Here is a 15,837-nt window from a genome sequence, read left to right as displayed (position 1 = left end):
TTCTTCTCACAGGCTCTATCTTGTCAGTTAGATGACAGAGCAAATAAAATTGCCTTCTCTTGCAGTTTCCTGTTTTCCCTTTCTGACTGTCTCTGTAACTGAGGTCTTTCAGTTACCCAGTGTTGTGGTTGAACCCAGTAGGCGTCTCAGCTCCACACAGCCTTTTGCTCACTTCCCCCCCTTCACATGGAATGAGAGAGAGAACTGGAAAGAAAATAGAACTTGTTGGAAAATGGAAATAAATATGTATTGATAACATTATATATATATTCACAATGCAAATGCATGCTAGTTGACTAGCTAAGACTGATACTTAGCTAACAACGTAAAGCCTCACCACGCTCTGACCACTGCCCCTACAACCCCTGAGGAGCAACACTCCACAGCTTTATGCTCTTCCACATGATGCCATGTGTTAATGAAATAACCCCTTGCTTAATTCAGGCCAGTTGTCCCCACTCTGCCCTTTTTCTGCTGTCATGCCACAAAGGTAATGGCTCTTTCTTGCTGAGTGACCTGGTTTGGTTTTGGCTGTGTTTCTACTGTTCAGTAATAGCAAGAACATGCACATACTTGTGTTTCTGTTGAAAGACAGCCAAGTTGGTTGTGTTAGTAATTGGCCTGAGAAAGGCAGACTAATAGCCCAGTGATTATTAGAAGGGAAGCTGAGAAAAATGGAGACTAGCAACAATATGTAAAAAGGGGCTTTTCATATTTCAGCAGAGTGATTCAGTGTGTAAGGAAGGAAAGGGAAATGAGTTGATGTCTTGAAGGCCACAGAAGCTATTCATATTAGGTTTGGGGGTTATTTTGTTTATGTGTTTTTGAACAGATTAAAGTTGTGCTTGAAAAAAGCCAAATACTGCTACTTTGTGGGAAGAAAACAAACAACCATAATGTTTTCATGAAAGTAGATCTGATGTTCATGTCAGTCAGATGACAGGAACGTAAATATTAAGTTACAAATTAAGACCATCTACTAGTACTAGTGTTTGCATTGCAGTGAGGGTTCACTAAAATGGTGACATGTTGATCACCTGCAGTTGATATATGAACTATGGTAACTTTGTGCCTGAAAAATATTAGAGAAAGGTTGATACTGAAACTTCCTTTGATTTTCAAAGTATATATTTACTTTGTACTTCCAACCTAGCCAGAAGTCTTCAATGGGACATTCAAATGAATATAATATAATTCACTTATTAAAAATCAAAGACCTCTACTTTCTTATCAGAGGGGAATTTTCATAATTAGGTTTTTATTTTTACTTTTTTTTTTAATAACCCAAGAATTCCTATTTCATTAAGTTGCCTATTAACTTTTAATAGTGATTCTTAGACACTAAGAAAGGTGCTTATAGGTGCACCTGTGTGGGATTCTCATTCATTTTTACGTATATTTACAGTTTTTCTAGACTTAGTAATAATCTCTCACAAGGGCTGAGTGAAAGTACGCAATCTTAAGCAACTTTTACACTGAATTTAGTAGTCTTGAGATAAAAGTATCAGGGAAAAAAAAAAAAAGAGTATGAATTTGCACATAAGAAAAAATAGAAACTAGACCATTGGTAGTAGATCAATTTCCATGAAAGCCTATGTATCTATTCCCATATAAAACGATCAGTCTTGAATCTGTAAAAACATATAAAGAACTAGAAGAATAATAGGTAATCAAATATCTAGTCCCAGAGTTGCTTCCCTTTTCACGCTGGTGGTTTCAAAACTACTTTACTGAAGAGAAAATTAGCCTTTGAGGTATTGCCTAGGAAAATAAAGCTGAATTTAGGGCATTCACTTTTTAGGAAGTCAGTGAAGAGTCAGATAGAGAGCTCTTGATTTCTAATGCTTAAGACAATTAGCTGAAGCAGGGGAAAACAAGTTCTATGACTCACAATATTCTTTCTTCAGGTGACTTACTGAGCAAAAATTTATTGTAATACACCTAGTCCAGTTCTTCTCTTTCCCAAGTACAATTATATTTTCTCCTATTTACTTGAGACCAGCAAAAACATTGAAGCTTCTGCTACACTCTTTGAAGAAGAGTTTCAGCCATGTGGAATCTCAGGACTCTTGTTTTCAACAGGAAGACAGACAGGCTTGACATGTAATGAAAGTTGCATCTTCTGTTTGTTCTCTATGTACCAGCATGAAGAGGTGGACATCTGTTACTATAGCAGATTTGTCTGAAAGATTCTTAATATAGATATCATCAGACACATGGGCAATTCTTGTTTCTGAAAAGAAGACATCATGGAAAGTGCAATGATAAGTTCTTGTACTTCAGAAGAAAATGTAAGGAATGAAAAATATATTTTCATTTGTTCTTTAATAATCAGAAAATGAAAGATGAATCACATGAGAAACAAAACTAAGCAAATATTGCAAAAATTAAAGAATTACAAAAAATAGTACTGAAACTAGGGAATTGTAAAAAATATTGGAACAAATAAAGAAAATATAACACAGAAAATTAACTAGAAGAGCTATGGAAAAAAGCTCCATAAAAAAATTAGATAAAAATAAATTGAAATAAGTATAGTGAGGAAAGAAAGCTATTAATGGACAGTTGAAAGAAACATGAAATATTTACTGCTTTCTCTGATTGAGTCTTCACAAAAAAGGTGATTGTGACCAGATGCTTAACTTAATTTTTCTGTTAATAAGGAAATAGGAACACCACCTTGAGAATGGAAGTCAGTTAAATAAGTTAAACAAATTACAGAGTACTTACAGAGTTAAAGTGATTTGGGACCTTTCATTGAGGGTGAAGAAGAAAGAGTTTTATGAAAGTTGAATGAGTTCTAGAATGTCAGAGAAAAGTCTGAGAGAGTACAATGGACACAGAACTGCAGAAGAGTCAGCTTTCTTTGGGAGAAAGATAACTGAAGCAAATTATTAAACAATTAATTGTATTCATCTAAAAAATAAAACACAACCAACATGAATTTGTCAAGAATAACTCATGTCAATGTAATTCAATTTCTTTGACAGCATAACAAGATCTGATAAAGTAATAGATGTCAGATTGACATGACACTCGTAAACCAACTGGGAAAATATGTTCTGAGTATAACTGCTATAAAATCTTGCTCATAAAGCTTGTTAATAGCTTGTTGTAGAATTGATAGGATATATTGTATAATGCCCTTCACAAGGCTGACCTGATATTATGCAATATTTTGACAAAAAAAAATCAGGTGTACATAGAAATTTTGTGAATGACAAGAAGTTATGAGGAGTTTGACTTTGAAACCAGACTTTGAAACCACTTTGAAAACCAGAATTGGAATTCAAGCAAATCTTGAGGAAATGGAGAAACACAAAAAAAAACCAACAACAGATCTGTATTCAGAAAGATGCAGAGGAATAACCTGAAAAGGACAAATAAAATGCACAGGGAAAGGATAAAAGACAACATATTTGGGAGAAATATTTCAGAAAGATGAGAGATACTGTCTCAAAAAAAGAGAACCTTAATAATACAAGTATCCATTCATCAGATCTGAGTATTCTTTTATCACATGCTGGAGTCCAGATTTAGTGTCCAGGCAACAGCACAAGATGAATTCAACACATCAGTATCTAAAAGAGAAGACAAGATTTAGATTAATAAAAGCTAAAAAATAAAAATAATGATAAGAAAGCATGATTTATGAAGAATGATTGAAGAAAATTGATCCTAAAAAGAGAAATGAGAGAACTGATAGAAGAATACAATATGAAAGAGGGACAAGAGACTTTCCTTCCAATCTAGGAAGATTTAAACTTCAGGATTAAAAAATCTGTAACAGCAATGAGTTGCATTGGAAGGATGTTGAAAGCAGCATCACTGGAAGATTTTTATAGATTTGAATATAACACTGAACAAATAATTGTTCTGTGCTCTGAGATAGAGCAAGAGCTAAATGTCACTTCCACTCTATATTTCTTGTATTTCTTATGCATGATGCAGTCTAGAGTCTAGTTTTACCTTTTCACTGCTTTTTCTGTGACTTACCAGAGAAGTAATGTTAGACAAGTTGTCAGACAGCTGCCTCCACAACCAGAGGTTATTAATAACCATTCAACAAACTTTGTTTTCAGACAATATTTTGTCTATAGGGAACCTGCTTTAGCAGGGGCACTGGACTCAGTGATCTCTTGAGGTTCCTTCCAACCCCTGCGATTCTGTGATTCTGTAATATACAGGCATAAAAATGCTTGCTTACCAGGTAGGTGTTTTAGGATTTGTGAAGCACAACAGACATAAAATTATGTGACAAATACACTGCACTCCTGAAGAGACTGCCATTTAACAGTTCCATTGTACAGACAACAAACAGATTCTGATTAAAACATATCTTTTCTATTGAGTTAATGAAGAATTCCCCACTGTAGGCATGTGGCAGGACTCTTGTTAACATCTAAGTTTATAAATTTTTAAGGAACAATAAAAAATATCTATTTAGGAAAACAAAACAAAGGATCTCAGCATATGACAATAAAAAAGGAAATTGAGCTGTCAAAACCTATAAAAAAGAACAACCAAGATCAACCAAAGTCAGCATATTTAATGTTAAGGCTCAAACACCTTCCAGTGGAGTAATGTCTAATAATATTTTTAAAACGCTTGTGTGTGGTTTAGTATATTTCTTGTTTTTGTCAGATTAATGACAGCCCAGGGTGGTCTGCAGATTTTAAGGAAATCAGGGTAAGAATAAGCACTACCCTCCTTGTAATACTGCAAGTCTGGATTGAGTTGCTGTTGCTCCAAATTCCACTGGTTTTCAATGTGGGAAAATCAAAGCAACTTAGAAAGGTGAATGTAAGCTTTCAGAAAGTTTTTGACCCAGACTAGTAACAGCTCCACAAATCACATCTATTATACCTACATAACACAGAAGTCAGTTACGGGCTAAGCTACACAGAAACTCTGCAGGATTTTAAGGATTGGGGTGCACTTCCAAAGAAAGCTGAATTTAACATGGATGAATTCTGGAGGAACAGATGAATTTTATCTGAAACCCTATGAAATGCACAACTTTTCTCAAAATGTCACTTTTTTCTCCTGTTTAATCTTAATGCAGACTGTGGCCTCTTAATTTTCTACCAGGATGCTGTACAAAACAATTCTGACCTGATGCCATACACGGTGCACATCCAGGCCTTTGGGAAAAAATGGAGCACTGCAGATTGATAAGAAACTATTGATGCCAGTGCAGGTACGATTTGCATTTTTTCCTACTGTGTCAGATTGCAATGAATGCTGTAGGGAATAGTGGGGCAAATCCTAGTGCTACAGCAGGCAGAACGTATTTATTTCACTAGTCTTCACAGGCAAGACTTCACCCTACAAATTAGTGACTTCAGTGACCTGTGTAAATTTAAGAGTGCCTTCAGGTCAATAATCCTGCCAGTAGAAGACATATGTAAAGCACTGTTCATTCATGCTTAAAACTTCAAGTCTAAGCCCGGATCCAATTAGTAATAGCTAAAAGGATTTACTTCTCCAGCTTGTAAAGAAAGCGGAACTGAATTAAAAAAAAATTAAGAGTAACAGGAGTAGTAAAAAAGACGAAATGAAACCCTTGATTAATACTGTTCTTCAGGGTGCAAATCAAATAGGCAAAAAAGCAGGAAATTAAAAACATTTGGTACAAATTCACTTCAGCCTCCTTTTACACAAATCATGAATTATTTGCTAAGATATTATTTTACTCAAAGGAAACCTGCCTTAAATTGTGGACCAGATTCTCAACAAGCACACACTAAATACTTTGTTTCTTTTCAGCGCTGACTGGGTACTGTCTGAGATTTTTCTGTGTCCTGTTCCGAATATAAAGTGCTGAAGTATTTGTGTTTTATTTCTTTCACTCCCTATGTAGCTCACATATGAAACAGAAACACTCTGCAAAAAAAGCGGAAATGGCATTTGAACACTTTTATCAGTATGCACATGAGATACTGGGATAGGAAGTTCAGTATAATCAGAAAATTCACCATGCAGCACATTGCTAACACTCAGGATGACCGTCAACACGTCTGAAAACTTGAAATCAAAACTGGTATTCTGCAACTTAAAGTAACCATTGACCTAAATGTAGTATGAAAATCAACATCAGAAGTTACATACTTAGTGTAATTTGATGGCCGCAGAGGAGTATTGGGAAGTTCAAGTCTTTTCGAAGACTAATAATAAAGATCCAGTCTCTTTGCTGCTGAGAAAAGGTAATCAAAATGGACCAGGCTTCTCTCAGGGCCATTGGGGTTGGACACAGGATACTTCTCAGTTTGTTGCTACCGATCATAATAATGAGAAAAAAATTAGTCTGAGATGAACACCAGGTGTGGAAAATTCCAGTCTATATTCCAGCTGGAACAAAAAATCAGAAGCCACAAGAAACAGAATTTTCTTGTAAAAAGAATCAGACTTTCTTAACAATTCCACCCTTCAAATGCAGCTAAGGAGAAAGAAGGCAGTCAGGCTTCATTTCATAGTGGACAATATTTGAGCTACTTAGAAAAAAGGAAATCTCAAGTAAGTTTTCTTAGTTTCCTGCACTGAACTTTTTTTTTTTTTTTTCAAAGTAGGAAAAAAACAGAATCTATTTCAAATATGGATCATGTAAATACTGAAGAAAATACCTTTAGACAAAGTGATCATAGATAGTTTCAGTTTAAATTAAGGGATAGATACAGCTAGTTTTGCAAGAAGCATCAAAATTTGAAGGAAAAATAATTAAGGGAACTTTCATATGAAATTCAGAATTTTTCTAGTAATATCAGCTGAATATCTTAAGGGGACACATTATTATCTCTCAAAACTGTATGAAAGTGATGTTTTATTTTGTGTTTCTATCCTCATTAAAACTTTCCCACAGGAACTCCAGGTCTACGTGGATTAATTCTCTCAACTTCTTTTTGGAATAGGGAGAGATGGTAAGAGAAATGGTAAAAAGGGGTTAATCAGAAAAACAAGTTACATCTTGGGAGGTCAGAAAGTAAAGGATAAATGCAAGAATTGCCAAAAGTCATGCCAAGTTAGACCTTGCAAAGGAAATGAAAACAAGTTGTAAAGTGTTATTTTGCATTATAAATAAAACAAAAGAAGAAATTGAGCTAGTAAGCAGTGCAAATGGATTTGAGATTTAAGATTTAGTAAGTACAGACCATAAGCTAAATGAATATTTGACTTCAGATTTCAGCATGTTAACTATGACAAAAGCAACATGGGTAATTAAGGATTACCAGAAAAATAAATTAATGCAATCATCTTCAAAGCAGAAATCAGAACATCAGATTATTTCTACCATTGAGTGTTGGATACTGTCTAAAAAAAACCCTTGAAATCTGAGAATGAAAATGTGGTAATAATACAGTTACGTTCAGTGGTAACGGATTTTACCTTGCCCAATAGTAACAAAATGGAGACATCAACTTACAATCTGTTTAGTTTAGATCTCCAAGTAATTGTTAAATCAGAAGGCTTTTTCTTCTAACAACAAGGAAATAACTGATATATTAGAACTGCATAGTTGAAATTCTTTGTCTTTTTGTGCTGCGTTAGACTATATTATCTTTAAAATATAGTTTTAAGAAGTGTCTTGAAAAAAAGAGTTAAGCCTTCAGAAAGTCCTTCAAATTTATTTCAAATAAAATAAAAGCAGGTTTTTGTCATGTTCCTTACTCATGGTAATTCTATTTTAATGCCAATGTCAGTGGCATTAGTACTTCAAAAGAATTATAACGAGGAACTGTAGCTGTCAAGCATCAATGTGAAATGTTTAATTTTTAAAAAAGATTTGCATTTTCAAGAAGTATGAATTTGCCAAACCACTTGTAATGCTAGCAGTCATAATCGTTTGCTGGTAACCTTGGTAGTGTGAGGACGTTAATTAACTCAAGAAATCTGGAAAAAGTGACAGCTAATGATAACCAATGGGTTACACATTTGGGAGCATAGAAAAAAAATATTGGTGGTGACAATGAATATTGGTGGTGAAAATGAATTCATGGTAAAAAGGATTTTCTACTGGAACTTAACAAAGGTGAAACACTTTCAGAATTGAGGCTATTCAGAAGGTGTATGAAAACTACATGTATTTCCCATTTTAGCACTGCAATGTAAAAAAATACGTATGAGAAATGAGAAAACATAGGAAGCTGCTAAAAGAGTATTTTGTTTCAGGAATGTAGAAAAAGAAATTTAAGCCAAAATCAGCTTTGTTTTCGGCTGTCTCTCCTCTACAGAAAAACACACTAAGTCAATTTCACAGCAAACAAAAGAAAACAGTATACTACCATTTAGGTAGAAAAATAAAGAGAGAAAGGAAAGAAACATAAAAAGAGAGAGAGGAGAAAAAAGATGAAAGGAGGAAGGAAGGAAGGAAAAAGGTAGCTGCAGGGATGCTTGATTTTAGAAAGGGATGTATTTAGAAGATAGAACAAAAACTCAGTAGGTATACACTGATACAACACTCAAAATGTAAGCATATTTCCTGATCTATCAAGGTAAATGTAGCTGGAGACAACTGTATGAAACATATAGCTAATTTACTGAGTTCTAACATCATACGTGATAAATACTCTCTGCTCAGGAACGCTTACAGTTTCCTGGGGAAAAAAAAAAAAAATCAAAATATACTGGAGAGAGTGAAATAATTAAAATAGCTTTCATTGATGAAATATGTCAAGTTCTTACAATGAAAGTAAGAAAGATAGCATAACAATATATATTTTATATTGATATAAATAGAGTGAGTTTACACTATGGTAGAGGTGGAGTGATGTTAAATCTATTCAGGGATATATCTCAGTTTCTCAGTTATCTATTTCATAGTACCAGAAAATATGCATACATATAGACCTAAATAAAAGAGTTTGATAAGAGAAAGTTGCAACCACTGTGCTCTTCGGAGACATCTGAATCATTTTCAAGATCAGGCTGGATGTCTCCTACAGTCAACAATTTAATTTGTGTCTCGAGTGAATCACATATAGATACGCACAAAATCTGCTGGTGATGCAGCTGTGAATTCTACTGGCAACAAACTGCTGCTGATTTCAGACTGCTCAAGCTCCTAGAAGTAATGTGCACAAATGTTCACAGGATCAGGGCCTTGGATAATGAGATGGAAGATGTACAATCAAGTAATTTTTAAACGTAACAGTAAACATAAAGCCAGACCCAAACAAGCTTTTATGCTCCTAAGACTGGGGAAAAGTCATTCCTTTCATATATCAGGATCTAAACTCAATAAAACTACTTTACTGTCATTGTTAAACAAAGACTTGATAAGCAGAGTACATTTAATGCAGAAAAATAAAGCAGAAACCAAATATGTTTCTGTTACTAAGAAAGTCATAAATACATCTAGATTGGCATAACAGCTGCCAGTCAAGATCGTCTTCACCACTGTACCCAGAGTGAAAAAGCATCAACAGTCCTATAGTTTGGATTCCTTACAGCTTATCAGTGTGCTGTGAGTTCCTAAAAGAAACAGAGAGACAGTGTTCTGATGTGTCCCCAGAGAGAACCAGCTTTCAAAGTAAAATCCTAAGGCAAAGCTTTTAGGGTAATGTTATGTAAATAAGCTATAAGACTGACGGAGGTTTCTGCTGCAGTGCTCTGTGATTTTGCTTTGAAAGTTTTGCTTTCTGGAGTTCTCTGTAGCCTCATTATGTCTTGCTGGCACTTTTTTTGAGGAGAAGCAACAGCTGCATAACACTGATAAACCTTAGGAAGGCCAAAACACATGCCTGTGGTAGGTGCTCCAGTCTGAGCTGCGGTTAAATCTCCAATTCTGTCTTGCAGTGTGACATGTAGTTACCCATGTATCATGTACACAAATAGACATCTAAAAACAAATTTATTTTAAAAAATCAGTGTACTGTTCTTCAATTTGTTACATCACATTTCTTATCCCTTATCAATATTAACTGAATGTAAAATAATTGCAGCAAAGTTGGGATCTGAGCTCAGAAATATCCTTATGCAGTATTTATTATTTGTAATATATAAAAATACGGCATTTTAAAAACTCTTTGATTATGCAGCAATATCATATATGTATTTAAAGTGAAATTTGTAATCATTTTTATAATACTCAATATTGAAACATACTCTGCTTTTGCCAAATATATCACCCCAAGCCACAATAGTCTTCCCTTAATTAAACAATTTAAAAACAAATATGATTTTTCTTTCTTGCTGATTCTGCAGATCAAATTTTCCAATTCTTTTAACTTCCTAAATGTATACAGGAGCAGAAGAAGGAAAAGCCCAGTATCCACTAGCACATTCTTGTTAAAAACATTTGTTTTTTTCTAGTTTCAATGATGAGATATATTCTTGTTAATAACAGCAACTGATTTCTAAAGACACTATTTTGAAATAGAATTCAAAGCAGTTGAGATGATTTAACATTTGCAAGTCAGATCATAATTGTGTAAGTATTTTGTGCAGAAAAACTGATATCCATGCTATTTCAGGTCAGCAAGGATGTCAGTTCTTAGGTTCTACTAAAGATATATGTTCATTTCGTAAGAATACATCTGTAAAGAATTGCATTTGCAGATCATTCATATAGTTATGATTCTTAAATTCTTCTGTTAAAATCAGAAATTTTGCTGCAAGTTTCAAGAGTAGCTGCAAACTCAGTGCTTGAAGTATGGGGGTCATCTTAACCCACTCAAATCTGAGTGAGGAAAAACATTTAAGCTACTGTGAAGGAATCTTTCATTTATTTGAATTGAACTCAACTCACTCTTCTTAAGCTCATTTCTTTCATTTCTTATCAGGGTAGATGTCAAGTACTTCAAATTTGGTGAATGCTTAGACTAAACCCTGAACTGAATTGAGAATTCCTATGTCATCAAGGTTTTTCTATGTATTAGGTAAGTATAATGTATAATTCCTTCCATACTCCAATCTGTTTTCAAGCAGTATTCATCTTTTTTTACCTTGCACTTACAGAGAAGCCTGGGAAAGTACAGTTATTAGTGAAGTAGCCAGTGCTTAATTCCAGATACTCTGAAGGAGCCTCAGCTGGAATATGCAGGATGTTTCCCAGACTATGTTTCTTCAATATCTTTGCAACTGAGAGTTCAATTTAGAGGCTGAAAAATAAAGTTTAACATCTTACAAAATGTTGATTACTCTCAAGACAAATTTGGATAGTTCTGAAATCCGTGCAAAGGCTGTTACTAAGACTTCAGCCTAGCTAATTAACTGTCTGTAGGAGGGAATTCAACTCTAAATTACATGCTTCATAGGAAAAAAAAAAACACATTTCCTTTATCAGTTTTGAACTGTTTACTTCTTAGTTTCAGCAAATGTCCCATTGCTTTTAGGTTACAGAATTTCCTAAGTTTTACTGAATTTTTATTCTGTTAGTTACTTAATTTCTTCCTAAAGTATACAATTACAACACATTTATTTTTTTCCCACTTATGTGAATTCTGCTAATTCTGCATAGTACATGCACACACTGCTTAGGACAGCTGAGTCTCATACCATCCCCACATCCTTAGAGAACCCATATAATAAAAAATCATAACAGCTATATCTTCATAGAAAATACACGTGTTCAAATTCTGATAGACTTAGGATATGAATATTGTCATCCACGAGAACAAAATTTCTAAATAAAAATAAGGAGGTAAATGCTGGAAATCTCATTTTACCTTCAGGAAAATGTTACAGAGATAAAGGAAAGCAAATACAGAAGAAATTACAATAAGATCTCCACCAAAATCAAGGGTGGAGAGGCTGGAAGAAAGAAAGCAAATATATTCTCTAAAATGCTATTGATGCAAAGATTACATACATCGAACTTGCCAAGGAGATGAACATTATCTTCCATGTTCAAGGCATATCAAGCTTATATTATCCATCCAAGATAAAAAATCAAAAACTAAACTTCAAATTATATTAATCCATTTGTGTTACTTTGGTAGTGAGTTCAGTTAGGGCAGGATTCCATACATGGTTTCTGAGAAACAATAAAATATGCTGGTTACTTGCTTTAAGCTCAGAGTACTGCTTCCTACATTCAGAGAGTGTTATGGTTCAAATAATATATGGTTCAAATAAAAAATAAGTTTGTAAGTAAAAAAATATAGTTGTTGTATTTTTATCTTACCATGGAATTCTCAACAGAACAGTTTTCAGAAAAAAATATTGATTATTCAGAAACAAATATTTTACATAAATTATCCTGCAAAAATGTAGCATAACTTCTTTACTGTATATATATTTCAAATAATTTTGTGTGGTCTTACTACTCTTTGACGTTAAAAGTAACTTATTTTAAAGTTAGTGCAAGTTCTAGCACATGTCACAGTATGGTCTTACAGACATAACCTAGCATTGTTTCTTGGCATATTTAAACATCATCTGAATCCAATAACCAACCGATTAATGACTATTTAAAACATAAGGACCAAGGAATGAGAATTTTTTTTTCATTGCGAGTTAATAAAGTTTTAAATGTATTTTCTACTTACTTCATAAAATTTGATGTATAATTAAAATTATGCACACAATAGAAATACTCCATACTATAATATCTATCTATTCTAAAGTAGTATAATAAGCTCCCACTTATCAGCATTTATGAGTTTTTAATAATACATCTCTCATAGTTCGTTAATAGTTTGTTAGCTCTCCTAGTTCAAAACAAAAAAAATTATCCACAGGTATTTTCTTCATTTTGAAAACACTAGCAAGTAGGCTAGGTGCCTAAGAAGGTGCCAAAGACTGATTTCTGTTTTTTTTCCTTTTTTTTTTTTTTTTTCCTTTTCCATTTTAGCTAGATAAAACCATGGCTTAAAAAAAAAAAAAAAAAAAGGAGGGGAAGTAGTAGTAAGGGAAGAAGAAACCTTTTCTTACCTATTAGGATTTTCAGTTCATTAGAAGTTGGATAAGATTATTAAGTCTGTGAAAAGATGACAGAAATAAAAAAGCTTCTAGGCAAATCTACCCTATACATTACAACTGACCTAAACAATGTACCAGAAGTAATATATGGGAGGTGAGAGAGAGAGACAAGAAGGGGATAGTATTAGTTATACCATTTGTTCAAAATGTTAAAACTAAATGTTCACATGCAAACTTCTTCTGTAATTTAGAAGAAATATGAAAACCTGTGTTGTTGTTTTGTTGGTTTTTTTTTTACTCTTGGAGCACAATTGCACAGCCCACAAGGTTGTGATGAGTAGCACAAAATAAAATTGGATGAAACTCATTAGTGGTGTACCCTCGAGGCCAATACTGGGCACTAAATGATAATATACAGTGCACCCTGAGCAAGTTCACAAATCATACTGGAACTGGAAGGAGCGGCTGATAAAGAAGATGGTTGAGTCACTATTCAATGGGCCCTTGACAAGCTGTCTAGAAAGCAGCCCTGTACAGAAGGATTTTAAAGTCCTGGTGGACACTAAGCTGACCATGAGTCAGACAGCAGTGTACTCTCACAGCAGAGAAGGCCAGCAGTATCCTAGGCTGCATTAGGGGAATCACTGTCAGCAGGTCAAGGATACTGGTCCCCACTAATTACCAATGGATCACATATACAGCACTGTGGCCAATCCTGGGCTTCTCAGTTGAATAAGCACATAGTCATCATGTGGTGTGTCCAGAAAAGGTGCACAAAGATGACTGATGGAGCACCTTCCTTAAGAGGATAAGCTGAGAGGGTGAGGACTCTTCAGGCTAGAGAGCAGAAAGAACAGAAGGCTCAGAGGGAATCGTGTCAAAGTGTATAATCTCTGATGGGAAGTAATGAAGAAAAAAGTCAGACTGTTCTCAGTAGTGCCCAATAACAGGACAAGAAGCAATGGCAAAATTTAAAAATCTGAAATTCAGTCTGAACACAAGAAAATACTTGGAATGGATGGACTTCAAATGGCCTTGGCTGACTTATTCCAACTAACTTATTTGCATCTTTGATTCTAAACTCACTATTTCAGAGTGTGACAGGAGGATGAGCTATACGTGGAAGCTTGTAAAATAATGCCATTTTGGTAGCCAGTATCAAATCCCTGTAGAAATCATAATTTGACTTAATGGTAGGATGACTGTCAGGAAGAAGATTGAGTTACAAGACTTCTTAAAGATCTTTAAAAGTGTTGATATGATTGCAAGATGTTTTGGGGAATTTAAGTAGGAAGTGTCTGTAGATACATAAAGCTGTAGCTCTATCTCAAATCTTCTCCATATCCAAGCTAACACCACATTAAATAATTTTGAGGCCAGTTTATTTAAACCACTGCAATGAAAACAGCCTAAACTGAACATAAGCCATCCCTCTCCAACTGTTATAAGAATGTCTACACAAAAGATTAGAATGTCTACACTGAAAATTACTTATGTGTCTGAGACATCCACTTTTTACAAGCATATCAGCAAGCCTAATATGAGATTTTATTTCTCCATTAAAACCTTGCATATTACTTAGCAGCAACTTTAAAAAGTTGCTTTGTGACCAATGCAACTAATGAAGTATGTGTTCCGTACAGTTGAGTTTTCAGAGTGATCTCATATGCCGCTTCTCTGATATGTAATGAAGGCTGAATTCAAGCCTTGCTTCTTGTATCCAGCAGCGTACCTTCCTCAATAGTCAGAATCTGATACATTTAAGAAAAACCTCTATCTCCTTCTCTAAATGTAGCTTCAATCTATAATCAAGTGCAAAACCTGCTGGCATATACAAAGATACACATGACAAAAATGCTAGTGAAATGATGTATGTGCAGAAGATATCTGATTATAAGGGTTTTGAAAACTTGTCTGGCTATAAGGGTTTTGAAAACTTGTTATGTACTGACAAACTTTTGGAGGTTTAAATTGGCACTTCTCTGTTTATCTCCTAAAGAAAAGTGTCTTTTTCAGCTCATGAGCGAGAATAAATAAAAATAAAAATAAAATAAAAAAAATGCAGAGAAAAATGAAGGATGGAATATCTGGAGTTGGGAGGGTTTTATTCAGGCTGGCATCCTCCAGGAAGTTTGGTTTCTGAAATTCTCTGTTTTTTCTAATAGGCATGTAACACATATGGATGCTTAACACAGGAGATAATTACTTTAGGACAACCTGTCCTGGAACTGAATTCCAGATGTTTGCTATTACAGCAATATTTACACTCTTCTGATTACTGTCCTGTTAAACAGAATGTATATTGCTTTAGAAAGCCATGTGCGAGCTCTTGCATCTGGGTCACAGCAAACCCCATAACCAATACAAGCTATACAAGCTAGGGGATGAGAGGATTGAGCACAGCCCTGCTGAAAAGGACTGGCTGGTACTGGTGGATGGGAAGCTGAACATGAGCCAGCAATGTGAACTCATAGCACAGAAAGCCAACCATATCCTGAGCTGCATCAAAAGAAGAATCTGAGCAGGTTGAGGAAGGTGATCCTGTCCCTCAACTCTGAACTGCAGAGGCCTCATCTGAAGTACTGCATCCAGAAGTGGAGTTCTCTGTACAAGAGAGGCATGGATCTGTAGAAGCACATCCAGGTAGAAACAGAGAAATGAGGTAAGGGGGGAACACATTCCCTACATGGACAGGCTGAGACTTCTAGGGCTGTTCAGCCTGGAGAAGAGAAGGCTCTGGGAAGACCTGAGAACAGCATTTCAGCATATAAAGGGGGGCTGTAAGAAAGAAGGGGATAGACTCTTTAGCCGGATCCATTGTAATAGTGCAAGGGGAGATGGTTTCAAACAAAAGGAGTTGAGATTTACACTGGATATAATGAAAAAGATTTTTGCAATAATGGTAGTGAAGCACCACAACAGGTTCCCCAGAAATGCCATGGATGTTCACGTCTGAAGACATTCAAGGTCAGGCTGGAC

Source organism: Meleagris gallopavo, chromosome 2, assembly GCF_905368555.1.
Source record: "Meleagris gallopavo chromosome 2, MGAL_WU_HG_1.1, whole genome shotgun sequence".
Classification (NCBI taxonomy): Eukaryota; Metazoa; Chordata; class Aves; order Galliformes; family Phasianidae; genus Meleagris; species Meleagris gallopavo.
Note: the sequence above shows the minus strand (reverse complement) of the source record.